At 43.4% G+C, this 14,478-nt stretch overlaps 1 long non-coding RNA gene across 2 annotated transcripts in view; it reads left to right on the plus strand.

The window, feature by feature from the left end:
- The window catches only part of LOC309555357, an 81,260-nt gene extending 70,906 nt beyond the window's left edge, over nt 1-10,354 (plus strand). For both annotated transcript variants that reach the window (XR_014225264.1, XR_014225265.1), the window contains exon 3: nt 10,229-10,354. This is a non-coding gene — a long non-coding RNA (uncharacterized lncRNA). The remainder of the gene's footprint in view (nt 1-10,228) is intronic.
- The last annotated feature ends 4,124 nt before the right edge of the window (nt 10,355-14,478 follow it).

A 14,478-nucleotide genomic window follows, 5' to 3' on the forward strand; every position in this document is an offset into this window, starting at 1 on the left:
TTGCCATCCGCGCTATAGCCGAAGTGCGGCTACAGCGCAGACTCGAATTTCCGGGAGGCCGTCTTTATACGGCCTCCCAGAGACAGTCTCCCCGCACGCTCCCGCGAGCGCGCATCGGAGAAAATCTGTGTTGGCCGTGTCCCTTGGACACAGCCAATCACAGATCGTGGTAAATGGCCAATCACAGCGGCCATTTACCACGTGATCGGCCCATGCAATGAGAGATGATCTCATATGTAAACATATGAGATCATCTCTCATCGCCAGCGCTCCTTCCTCACACGGAGACTGCAGTGTGAGGAAGGAGGAGAGCCGATCAGCCGTCGGGGACACAGTGGAATGTAATGGGGGCACTGATCACCAGTGCCCTGATTACTACAGAGGTAAAAAAAAAAAACAATGTGCCCACCATCAGTGCCCACAGTGCCCTCCATCAGTGCCCCCCATCAGTGACCACAATCAGTGCTGATAGTGCTGCCAATCAGTGCCCACCAGTGCCTGCTCATCTAGGCACTGATGAGCACTGACTGGCAGCACTATGGGCACTGGGTGTGGGCACTGATGGTGCTGCCCATCAGTGCTCATTAGTGCCACCCGTCAGTGCCCATCAGTGCCGCCTATCAGTGCCCATCAGTGCCGCCCGTCAGTGCCGCCTCTCAGTGCCCAGCAGTGCCACCTCTCAGTGCCCAGCAGTGCCACCGCTCAGTGACCAGCAGTGCCACCTATCAGTGCTCCTCAGTGCCGCCTATCAGTGCTCATCAGTGCCGCCTATCAGTGCTCATCAGTGCGGCATATTAGTACCTCCTCATCAGTGCCACCTCATCAGTGCCCATAAGTGCCACCTCATCAGTGCCCATAAGTGCCACCTCATCAGTGCCCATCAGTTCAGCCTATCAGTGCCCATCAGTGCCGCCTCATCAGCGCACATCAGGGAAGGAGAAAAATGTATTTATTTTCAAAATTTTTTTTTTCTTTCAAAATTTTCTGTCTTTTTTCTTTTTTTTTGTAAAAAATAAAAAACCCAGAGATGATTAAATACCACCAAAAGAAAGCTCTATTTGTGTGAAAAAAATGATAAAAATTTCATATGGGTACAGTGTAGCATGACCGCGCAATTGTCATTCAAAGCGTGAGAGCACTGAAAGCTGAAAATTGGCCTGGATGGGAAGGGGGTGAAAGTGCCCGGTAGGCAAGTGGTTAAACATTGTTACGACCTTCTGTTGTTTATTTATTCTAGTTCAACAGCCTATCTCTTTATATCTAAAGAAAAACTTGGATCCGCTTGTTAATAGGCTTAAAAGCACCTTAAAGATTTGGTCTACTCTACCTCTGACCCTACTAGGCAGGATAAATATTTTTAAAATTATATTCCTGCCACATACTGAGTAATTCTCCAGTATATATCCCTAAATTTAGATTCCAAGAGATTGACTCCATCCTTACCTCTTTTTATCTAGGGAGGCAAGATTTGCTAAAGATACGCTGCAATTGCTTATTCTGGAAGGAGGCAAGGCACTTCCTAATATGCAAACCTATTCTGTTGCTTCCCAACTGGCCCATGTCCACTGGTGGATTTACCCAGAAGTCAATAATGCTGCCACAGCCTTAGAAGCTGCCATCCTTACTTCATATGAGTCCCTACAGAATTTGCTTCATCTTCAATCCACAAGAGGCAGGGATAGCACAAGTATCTTATTCTTATCCATGACACTGCAGGTCTTTAAGATCTCCACACTGCTCCCAGCAGGTGCGGATGCTGTATTCTCCCCTAATGCTCAATTATGGAATAACCAGTGTCTGCAGGAGTTCTATCAAAGGACAGATGGAGCATTTTGGTTTAAAAAAGGAGTGAAACTAATCTCCCATTAGTTTGTCGAAAATACCTTCCGCTCCTTTGCGGAATCTCCTTCCCACAGGTTACTTTCGATATCTCCAACTACGATATACCGCTGAAGCGCAATTTGGTCTCCTTGACATTTCTATACAAGTCTCCCCCTTGGAGTGACTGTTGCCTGAATCTTCTCATTCCAAACTAATATCAACATATTATACATCTCTGTTACATTCCACAACTGACAGACTTAATCGCACAGAACTTAATGGCACTCAGATATACCGGATCTCACAGAGGAAATCTGGCAGGAAATTCTCCCGATACAGGTCCCTGCAGTTATTTCAGCTAGAGATAAGTTATACACACTAAATTTTTATATAGAGCTTACTATACTCCATGATTTATTTTCTTCCTGCACAGAATGCCCTCCCCCCTGAGCTCTAGATGTTCTTTAGCATATGATGTGTGATGTGGGAATGTCAACCAATAGGAACGTTCTGGTCAGAAGTCACTGCTTTTATTAGCTCTGTTACCCAAATACCCAATATCTGTAATCCTTTAAGGTGTCTCTTTGGATATATTGATGATAAATCTCTTTCTAAAAATACACAACACCTTATACGTTTAGTTATGTTTATGCTAAAAAAATCCATTATTATGCAATGCAAGTCCACGACCCCCCTCCCCCCACTATAACCTTTTGGCTTACTCTTATCAAGCTCTCCCATTATACAAATTAACGTATGAGGCTAGAGGTTGCCCCCGTAAATTCCATAACATTTGGAATCCATTGTGAGTTCGTACCGCACTATGCCAGCTAATACTCAAGTCATTAACCAAACATGAGGACAAATTTTCACTCTCTCTTTCACCCTCCTCTGACTAAATATATTTCAATATACTAATGTTTTGATACCTTGATCCCACCTCCCTTTTTTTTTTCTTTTCATCTGTGATCGAGTGTAAGATGTATGTTTATTACTTCTTTATTGATTCATTTACAACGAATGGACATAATGTATACTACATACAGTGATATTTGAGCGTTGTTTGCTCTATTTTTCTCAGTTTATGGTATTTTGTACATTTTATTTTATGTTCAATAAAGTTACCCCTTAAAAAAAAAAGATCTTGATGTAAGGATCGTAAATATTTGAAAAGTGTGGTGTGCATTAGTATTCAGCTGCCCTGAGTCAATACTTTGTAGAACCACCTTTCGCTGCAATTACAGCTGCAAGTCTTTTTGGGTATGTCTCTACCAGCTCTGCACATTCTTCTTTGCAAAATATCTGAAGCTCTGTCAGATTGGATGGAGAGCGTCTGTGAACAGCGATTTTCAAGTATTGCCACAGATTCTCAATTGGATTTAGGTCTAGACTTTGAGTGGGTTCTAACACATGAATATGCTTTAATCTTTTCTAAACCATTTCATTGTAGCTCTGGCTGTATGTTTAGGGTCGTTGTCCGGATGGAAGATGAACCTCCACCCCAGTCTCAAGTCTTTTGCAGACTCTATCAGGTTTTCTTTTAAGATTGCCCTGTTTTTGGCTCCATCCATCTTCCCATTAACTCTGATCAGCTCTCCCCTGTCCCTGCTGAAGAAAAGCATCCCCACAAAATGATGCTGCCAGCACCATGTTTCACGGTGGGGATGGTGTTTTCAGGGTGCTTTGCAGTTTTCGTTTTCTGCCACACATAGCGTTTTGCCTTCAGGCCAAAAAGTTACATCTGACCAGAGCACCTTCTTCCACATGTTTGCTGTGTCCTCCACATGGCTTCTCGCAAACTGAAAATGGGACTTCTTATGGCTTTCTTTCAACAATGGTTTTCTTCTTGCCACTCTTCCATAAAGGCCAGAATTGTGGAGTGCACGACTAAGGCCTCATGCACACTGGATGTTTTTGGAGCTGCTGTTAGCAGCGTCAGACGTTTTTTTTTGCAGCTGCAGAACGCCCATCCATGTTATTCTATGGCCTCATGCACACATAGAGCTTTTAGGAGCTCCAAGTGGCATAGGCGTTTTACAGCTCCAAAAAAAACCCAGGAACTGTGCGTTCTGGAGCTGCAGCGTCAAGCTGTAAAAACGTCTGACGCTGCTAAACGTTATACGTTTTTTTTTCTTCCATTCAAAATCAATGGTTCCCTATGGGAGCCTATTGATTTGAATGGAAGTCGCACCGCAGGTCGGATCAGACTGATCCGACTTGCGGCGCGACCTGCACTGTGAGAATCTTGAGAGGGAACTCCACGCCAAAACGGGGGAAAAAACGGCGTGGGGTTCCCCCCCAGGTTCCAAACCAGGCCCTTCGGGTCTGGTATGGAATTTGAGGGTAGACCCCGCCCCCTTATGTCACAGATGACGTCATCTGTGACATAAGGGGCGGGGTCTCCCGATGACATCATCTGGCGGCCACGCCCCTAATGACTATATAATAAGCTGCAGAGACCGGAGACCGGCATAATCGCCGGAGACGTCGTCGGAGGAGGACCGGAGGAAGAAGAAGAGCCGACAGCAAAAGAGCAGAAGACTGGAGAGGAGAGGAGAAGACAAGACAAGAAGAGGTGACAGCAAAAGAGCAGAAGACCGCAGAGGAGAAGACAAGAAGCAAAAGAGCAGAAGACCGGAGAGGGAGAAGACGGGATGAAGATTTTTAATAAACTTTCCAAAACGTCTCCTGTCGTTATTTACACACACTGTCTTTTATGGGGTGAATGGGTAGGGGTACAGTGTACCTCATACCCATTCACATAGGGAGGGGGTCTGGGATCTGGGGGGCCCCCTTGTTAAAGGGGGCTTCCAGATTCCGATGAGCCCCCTGCCCGCAGACCCCCACAACCACCGGCCAGGGTTGTGGGGATGAGGCCCTTGTCCTCATCAACATGGGGGCAAGGTGCTTTGAGGTGGGGAGTGCAGAGCCCCCCCTGCCCCAAAGCACTCACACCCCCCATGTTGAGGGCGTGTGGCCTGGTATGATCCAGGGGGGGTGGGGCCGCTCGCTCGTCCCCTCCCCTTTCCTGGCATGCCGGGCTGCATGCTCGGATAAGGGTCTGGTATGGATTTTGGGGGGGGACCCCACGCCGTTTTCTTCGGCGTGGGGCTACCCTCAAATTCCATACCAGACCCGAAGGGCCTGGGGGGGAACCCCACGCCGTTTTTTTCCCCCGTTTTGGCGTGGAGTTCCACCTCAAGATTCTCACAGTGCAGGTCGCGCCGCAAGTCGGATCACTCTGATCCGACCTGCAGTGCGACTTCCATTCAAATCAATAGGCTCCCATAGGGAACCATTGATTTTGAATGGAGGCAGAAAAAACGCTGCTAACAGCTACTGTGGCCAAACGTGCAATAACGCTAGTGGAAAAAGCTACTGAAAGCACGTTTTTACAGCTGCTGTTTCCCGGGGTCAAGTAAACAGCTTTGGAGCACGTTTTTATGACGCCCTGTGTGCATGGAGCCTTAAAAGTTGTCATGTGGACAGATTCTCCCACCTGAGCTGTGGATCTCTGCAGCTCCTCCAGAGTTACCATGGGCCTCTTGGCTGCTTCTCTGATTAATGCTATCTTTGCCCAGCCTGTTAGGTGGACGGCCATGTCTTGGTAGGTTTGCTGTTGTGCCATACTCTTTGCATTTTGGATGATGGATTGAACAGTGCTCCGTGAGATGTTCAAAGCTTGGGATATTTTTTTTATAACCTTACCCTGCTTTAACCTCCCTGGCTGTCTGATTATGTCAGTATTTTTGAATGTCGAAGCTTTACATTGTTTTGCATGGAAATCTGTTGTTTTATATTGTAGGCCTGTAATTCATAGGAAAATAAACAGTAAAAGTGATTTTTTTAAAAAATAAATAAAGAATTGAATGAATAAATTAATGAATAAATTAATAATAAAAAAATTAATAAAAATAAAAGGAATAAAACCGTAAAAGTGCAGGCAGGGCAATGGACAAAGCACTAGAGACAAAACTGAGGTGAAATGGTTTCACATAGTAATATAATCCTAACAAATAACAATGTATTAAAATGTGTATGTTTCATGTTTTTGTCTATTCTTTTGAATTTCCCACCTGGTTCCGCCCCCCTGTATCGCGGCGCTCGCAGGGAAGGGAACCCAGAAGACGGTTGCAGAAGAGGACACAACGGGAGGACATCAGGGGATCAAGGGACAAGGTAAGTACCACTACAGGTTAATCCTGAATGTGGCTCGGGGTTACCGCTTTTGGTACTGAAAATAACCCCGACCCATACTCGGGATTACCGCCAGACAAGTATGTCTTGCTTTGTGTTGGTCTATCACATAAAATCCCAATAAAATACATTTACGTTTTTGGTTGTAAGGCCCTGTTCACATAGGGGCGATCCGACTTGGGGGGGGCGACCTCCGAGGTCGCGGTGCGAGCAGCGTGCCGCGACCTCGGAGCGGCCGCCATGGACTTCATAACATTGAAGTCTATGGCGGTCGCCTCCGGGTCGCCCCAAAGAAGCTCCGGACCCTTTTTCTAAGTCGGAGCGACTTGTGTCGCTCCTATTAGAACGGGTCCGCAGCTTCCCTATGGAAGGCGACCTACGGCGACCTGTGAGGCAACCAGGTCGCCTCACAGGTCGCCTTAGTGTGAACGGGGACTTACATGACAAAATGTGGAAATATTCAAGGGGTATATGGATACTTTTCAAGACACTGTAAACAAATCCAACTTCTAACCCTAACCCCTACTCTTCATTCTAACACTAACATAACCTTAACACTAACCCCTTACCCTAACGAAAAAATAAAAAACTATAAATTATTAATGATAATAAAAAAAGAAATAAAAGCTAATGGAAAAGCTAAAAAGCTTAAATACCTAGCAACAAATGATGCAACCAATGATAGTTTTCAAGCAAAAAATTGGGGGAGCGAGCCCTGAACATGTATATCTAAAGCCGGTGCAGCTATGGACCAAGCAACATGTATATTAAAAAAGAATAGCGCACACATGCAAAAGAAATGACTATCAAATATGGAGACAATCCATAAATAAAAATGGGGATTTAGTCCCACCATATGGCCATATCGTGCTCAAGCCCACCACTACGTCAAAGTACCCCATTATCAGTGGGTCCTACACTATCCATAAAAAAGGGGTGAATCCAGCCTCTCTAACCCTTGGAGACAACACTCCTGGCTAGGATAGATGTATTAGATAGTTTTCGCTATTGGCTAATAAAAAAAATGGCAAAGCTCAAAAACGTTGTATAAAAACAGTCTGAAATTGTGCATGAAAACATGCAAGAAAATCGCACAAAGATGCTATGCTCTGTGTGAATGCAGACTAATGGGCCATACACACTATACAATTGTCTTTAGATTTTTTTCCTTTAGATTTACCAAAACCATATAATATGAGGTCAAATATAAACACTTTCATTTTGTATGCAATCAGGCAGGCCCTTGCAATTCATAGTTGAAGGTAAATTTAAAGGAAATCTAACAACAAAAGTTGTATAGTGTGTATTCAGCTTTAGAGTAAGTATAATTGCAGACTGGCCTTGCTCACTGCAGTGAGGAGAAATTTTTAAAAGGCAACTTCACTAAGGCCCCTTTCACACATGCGGACCGTTCAGATCCGCCTGTCAGTTTTTTTGGCGGATCTGAACGGACACCCCATGCATCTCTATGGGGCATCGGATGTCAGCGGAGACATGTCCGCTGACATCCGATCCGATCCTGTCCGTCAAATCCGGACAGATGGAAACCCTATTTTCCATCCGTCTGGAGAATTGGATGAGAACAGACCTCCTGTCCATTCTCATCCTATTCCCCCATAGGGGACAGCGGAGATCTGACACCTCCGTCTCCAGACACACAGAGTAGAGACAGAGCTGTCATCCGCCTGCTCAGCAGAATGGCTCCGTCGACGAAATGGAGCTGTGTGAAAGGGGCCTAAAGCTGTTTTTGTATTCCTATAGACGTATATGGAGAGAGAAGCAGCTTTGATGTGGGCAAAAGGCTATCTACACTTACCCTTTTCCACCTGCATGTATGTATGTATGTATATAAAAATATATAAATAAATAAATAAATATATATATATATATATATATATATATATATATATATATATATATAGGCTTTTTACAACACTGATTACCAGATAGCTGACCAATATTTTTAAAATGTATATTTTTTCAATCTGGCCATAGCGATTAAGAAAATATGCACAAATTTACTGTAAATTCCTCCTAAAGAAGCACAATCACCTAAATAAGAAAATATGAATTTATATTTAGCCATAGTATATAGTTGCTTTTCTGCATATCCACTTTAGTAAGGTCATGTTTTACTAAGCCATTATCCCTTTACACACTGACCACACAATGGAGACTTGGCCCAAGTTCCTGACTCCTGTGGAGCTCTCTGGTGCCAAAGTAAAACAAACATACTGCGTGGCATGTTCAGTAAAATAACACATTCGGATGTGCAGCAATCTACATGTAAGATAAACTTACACATTTTAGGGTTTGGCAGTGACAGTATAATAAACAAATTTGCTGTGGTTGCCGCCACATGGGATAAATATGATCAGACACTTATCGTTCGGCAGTTTTGTAGCTTTTTCCAATTTAAATAAAAAGCTCACTCATTTTCCACTGCTGTCATGCTTACTTGTTAATAGTAGCATGAATTTACAGTCAGGTCCATAAATATTGGGACATTGACGCTTCTAATCTTTTTGGCTCTATACACCACCACCATGGATTTGAAATGAAACAAACAAGATGTGCTTTAACTGCAGACTTTCAGCTTTAATTTGAGGGTATTTACATCCAAATCAGGTGAACAGTGTAGGAATTACAACAGTTTGTATATGTGCCTCCCACTTTTTAAGGGACCAAAAGTAATGGGACAGATTAACAATCATAAATCAAACTTTCACTTTTTAATACTTAGTTGCAAATCCTTTGCAGTCAATTACAGCCTGAAGTCTGGAATGCATAAACATCACCAAACGCTGGGTTTCATCCCTGGTGATGCTCTGCCAGGCCTCTACTGCAACTGTCTTCAGTTCCTGCTTGTTCTTGGGGCATTTTCCCTTCAGTTTTGTCTTCAGCAAGTGAAATGCATGCTCAATCAGATTCAGGTCAGGGGATTGACTTGGCCATTCCATAACATTCCACTTCTTTCCCTTAAAAAAACTCTTTGGTTGCTTTCACAGTATGCTTCGGGTCATTGTCCATCTGCACTGTGAAGCGCCGTCCAATGAGTTCTGAAGCATTTGGCTGAATATGAGCAAATAATATTGCCAGAAACACTTCAGAATTCATCCTGCTGCTCTTGTCACCAGTCACATCATCAATAAACACAAGAGAACCAGTTCCATTGGCAGCCATACATGCCCACACCATGACACTACCACCACCATGCTTCACTGATGAGATGGTATGCTTTGGATCATGAGCAGTTCCTTTCCTTCTCCATGCTCTTCTCTTCCCATCACTCTGGTACAAGTTGATCTTGGTCTCATCTGTCCATAGGATGTTGTTCCAGAACTGTGAAGGCTTTTTTAGATGTTGTTTGGCAAACTCTAATCTGGCCTTCCTGTTTTTGAGGCTCACCAATGGTTTACATCTTGTGGTGAACCCTCTGTATTCACTCTGGTGAAGTCTTCTCTTGATTGTTGACTTTGACACACATACACCTACCTCCTGGAGAGTGTTCTTGATCTGGCCAACTGTTGTGAAGGGTGTTTTCTTCACCACGGAAAGAATTCTTCGGTCATCCACCACAGTTGTTTTCTGTGGTCTTGCGGGTCTTTTGGTGTTGCTGAGCTCCCCGGTGCGTTCTTTCTTTTTAAGGATGTTCCAAACAGTTGATTTGGCCACACCTAATGTTTTTGCTATCTCTCTGATGGGTTTGTTTTGTTTTTTTCAGCCTAATGATGGCTTGCTTCACTGATAGTGACAGCTCTTTGGATCTCCTATTAAGAGTTGACAGCAACAGATTCCAAATGCAAATAGCACACTTGAAATTAACTCTGGACCTTTTATCTGCTCCTTGTAAATGGGATAATGAGGGAATAACACACACCTGGTTATGAAACAGCTGAGCAGCCAATTGTCCCATTACTTTTGGTCCCTTAAAAAGTAGGAGGCACATATACAAACTGTTGTAATTCCTACACCGTTCACCTGATTTGGATGTAAATACCCTCAAATTAAATCTGAAAATCTGCAGTTGAAGCACATCTTGTTTGTTTTATTTCAAATCCATTGTGGTGGTGTATAGAGCCAAAAAGATTAGAATTGTGTCGATGTCCCAATATTTATGGACCTGATTGTATAAACGAAAAGCAGTTTCTACAGTGTGCCTTTCCACCTTGCTATGTGGTTATGTGTAATATATTCTTTCCAATTATAGGTGCTCAAAGATGTTCATGGCACTACCATTGCTCTGCTGATGACTTTGTGTTTAAGTGAAACAAGAAAAGGAAGAGATGAATGGCAGTTGGAGACGCTGTGATCACTGCTAATTTTGAAGGAGGGGGACAAGGATGAAATAAAAGTTTTTTTAACTTGCCAGTTTCAGTATTTCCCTAGACAGCCAATAGCTTCAGGTTCTGAGACTCCCAGAGATGTGAGTGAGAACTGATGCACACCTCTGTAACCATCACACACCCAAAATAAAGTTATTTGTTCCTACTCAGCAACTCTCTTGTTATGATATTTTAAAAATATGAGCCTTTTTGTTTTTCCGTCCCTCTGCTGGTACAAATGCAGCATTGCAGCCTTACCAGCAAATACAGCACCTGCTGAATGGTGTTTATGTGCAAATAGAATTTGACTTAAATTGGTTCTTAAGTTGAAGCATTTTCTTTTTTTAGGCACATTTTTACTAAGCATTTTATAATTATACAAGACAAAAGAAGAAACAAGCAGAAATGTTCATTGTTGTTCAGTCGTTTAGTCCTGTCTGACTCTTCGTTACCTCATAGTGCGCCAGGCATAAAGCTAATGCTGTTGCTGATAGAAAGGTGTCCGAACACACGGTACATCGCAGTTTGTTGTGTACGAGGCTGCAAAGCCACAGATCAGTCAAGGTGCCCATGATGACCCATGTTCACAGCCAAAAGCACCTAAGCTTTAAAACTGGACCATGAAGCACCGCTCCTTCTCTTCCCGGTCTCATAAGAGACACACAGGCAACATTTGAAGCCATTGGCCCCTACTGCTGTCAGTAAAATTCATGTTTGGTTGTTATAAGGAACAAGAGTTACTTATGTCTAAGCATTGCACTGAAAAAATACCCTGCATGTTTAATGTAATCCTGAAAAAAGTAGTCCCTACAGCCTCATAGCTGTCTATCTGCAGTATGAGATCTAAGGCATGGCTGCCTCTAACTGCTAGTTTTAGGAGAATGAGATTTAGTGATATCACTACTGTGCTGCTCAATGCTCTCCTTGCTGTAGGTTCTAATATTAGGGAGAAAAGCCCTGCTCCTTTACCAAGATGTCCACCTCCACACACAATGCAGGACAAGACATGGTCTGTTATTAATAGGGAACAGCTCAACTGAAGGGAGACCACAGGAAATACTGGTAACTAGTCTTTTACTCTCCATCTGCCTTTTTTGCGGCACAGCTTCCAGAGTTCAGTTGCTTGGTTAGATAAAACTCCAAAATAAACAAACTAAGTAATGCCTCTCCTGCCCCTCTGCCTATAAATAAAGCAGAAGAGTTTTTTTTAAACTATTTTAGCTCCCCAATATTCTGGAGCAGCAAATGGCCTTCTCAACCCTAAAATCAATTTGCTTAAAACCAACAAGAGGGTAGGCCTGGACTACTCTTCCCTCTTCTACAAAAAGCTCCCTGACATACATGCACCACACCTACCCACGTCTTTACTTTTCTTAGGACAGGCAATTCTTTTCTCCCAAAGTTCTTAAAGGCTATTATTTTTATGCTAGTGAAGCCAACCATGGATCCTCACTCCTGGTTCAACTATAGACCCATCTCACTTTTGAACACTTATATAAAACTACTAGCCAGGATCCCATCCACTAATAAACAGTTTCTTTGTGTCCTTAAGGTAGATGGATAACAATGTCTGACCCATTATACAGCTTATTCTAGATTCTAGGAGAGGATGCTGCTATCCTTTGATGTAAAGGCGTCTCCCTTGACATAAGGCCTTTGACACGCTGTTATGGCATTATACTGTATGTTTTTTTACCTCACTGCTGCAATCTGGGTGAAATTGTTGCTCCTCGGCCATGAATTTGCAGATACCCATCATAAGGTCAGTTGTTTACGGGTGACATTTTACAAAAAATTTCTACTCCACATATCACTCTTCTTCCTCATGAATGTACACATAGCACCCCATACTGACAGAAAAACACAGAATTGTTGACATTGTTGCAGATTTATTAAAAAAGAAAAACTGAAATATCACATGGTCCTAAGTATTCAGACCCTTTGCTCAGTATTTAGTAGAATCCCCCTTTTGATCTAATACAGCCAGGAGTCTTTTTGGGAAAGATGCAACAAGTCTTTCACACCTGGATTTGGGGATCCTCTGCCATTCCTCCTTGCAGATCCTCTCCAGTTCTGTCAGGTTGGATGGTAAACGTTGGTGGACAGCCATTTTTAGGTCTCTCCAGAGATGCTCAATTGGGTTTAAGTCAGGGCTCTGGCTGGGCCATTCAAGAACAGTCACGGAGTTGTTGTGAAGCCACACCTTCGTTATTTTAGCTGTGTGCTTAGGGTCATTGTCTTGTTGGAAGGTAAACCTTCAGCCCAGTCTGAGGTCCAGAGCACTCTGGAGAAGGTTTTTGTCCAGGATATCCCTGTACTTGGCCGCATTCATCTTTCCCTCGATTGCAACCAGTCGTCCTGTCCCTGCAGCTGAAAAACACCCCCACAGCATGATGTTGCCACCACCATGCTTCACTGTTGGGACTGTATTGGACAGGTGATGAGCAGTGCCTGGTTTTCTCCACACATACCGCTTAGAATTAAGGCCAAAAAGTTCTATTTTGGTCTCATCAGACCAGAGAATCTTATTTCTCACCATCTTGGAGTCCTTCAGGTGTTTTTTAGCAAACTCCATGCAGGCTTACATGTGTCTTACACTGAGGAGAGGCTTCCGTCGGGCCACTCTGCCATAAAGCCCCGACTGGTGGAGGGCTGCAGTGATGGTTGACTTTCTACAACTTTCTCCCATCTCCTGACTGCATCTCTGGAGCTCAGCCACAGTGATCTTTGGGTTCTTCTTTACCTCTCTCACCAAGGCTCTTCTCCCCCGATAGCTCAGTTTGGCCGGACGGCCAGCTCTAGGAAGGGTTCTGGTCATCCAAAAAGTCTTCCATTTGAGGATTATGCAGCAGAAATCTTTTTGTAACCTTGGCCAGATCTGTGCCTTTCCACAATTCTGTCTCTGAGCTCTTCAGGCAGTTCCTTTTGACCTCATGATTCTCATTTGCTCTGACATGCATTGTGATCTGGAAGGTCTTATATAGACAGGTGTGTGGCTTTCCATATCAAGTCCAATCAGTATAATCAAACACAGCTGGACTCAAATGAAGATGTAGAACCATCTCAAGGATGATCAGAAGAAATGGAAAGCACCTGAGTTAAATATATGAGTGTCACAGCAAAGGGTCTGAATACTTGGGACCATGTGATATTTCAGTTTTTCTTTTTTAATAAATCTGCAACAATGTCAACAATTCTGTGTTTTTCTGTCAGTATGGGGTGCTATGTGTACATTCATGAGGAAGAAGAATGAACTTAAATGATTTTAGCAAATGGCTGCAATATAACAAAGAGTGAAAAATTTAAGGGGGTCTGAATACTTTCCGTACCCACTGTAACTTGACCAGAAGCGTCCTCAATTAAAAGCTGGTTTATAGCCCTTGGGAGGCATCTCCTAGAGTGGAATTTAACTAAGAAACAAAACAAAGAAATCTGACAGGTAGGGTTTTAATGACAGAAGAGACCCTATTGGTCACTTTTGTCATATATGTTTCTCCCTGTCAGCAATAATTTGAACAGCTCAGCATACTTTTACGACACCCCTCTGGCCGTGATAATGTGACTCCCACATGGGACGTGATTGCAGCCCGGCGATTCAAGCGGCTGAACAGATCAAACCCAGAAGGAAGAAGGAGAAGGTGAAAGTGCCTGGGACCAGCTGGAATGCTGCCAGCACATTTCGGAAGGCCTCATTTGACAGGTAAGTCTGCCATAATGTGCTAATATGTGGTGCATACTAGCACATTATGGTTAACATTTAATAAAGTGCCCATTTAATGAAAAAAAGCTGAATTTAATTATGCTTTAACAGACCAATCTCTGACCTTGTCAGACATGAAAAGAAATGAATAACTAATCTTTTTAGCTACATGACAAACCATACCTAAGGCTTAAAGACAGTCTGCCTTGAATTTTATGGAGGCGAAGCAGAGAATGATGTACACTATGGTTCATGGGAAACTCACTTTTATAATGAATCATTGCCATTACAAATTTCCTAAAATATGGACACTTTGGCTTGATTACAACAACTACCTGAACCTTGAACACTCTGATTGCAATGCATTAATGGATCCCACCCCTGGGGACTCCCGGCCAGACCCCATGCCCACCCCTTCTCACTTCCCTGAACCCT

The sequence above is a fragment of the Pelophylax lessonae genome (assembly GCF_965119305.1).
Source record: "Pelophylax lessonae genome assembly, chromosome: 5".
Classification (NCBI taxonomy): Eukaryota; Metazoa; Chordata; class Amphibia; order Anura; family Ranidae; genus Pelophylax; species Pelophylax lessonae.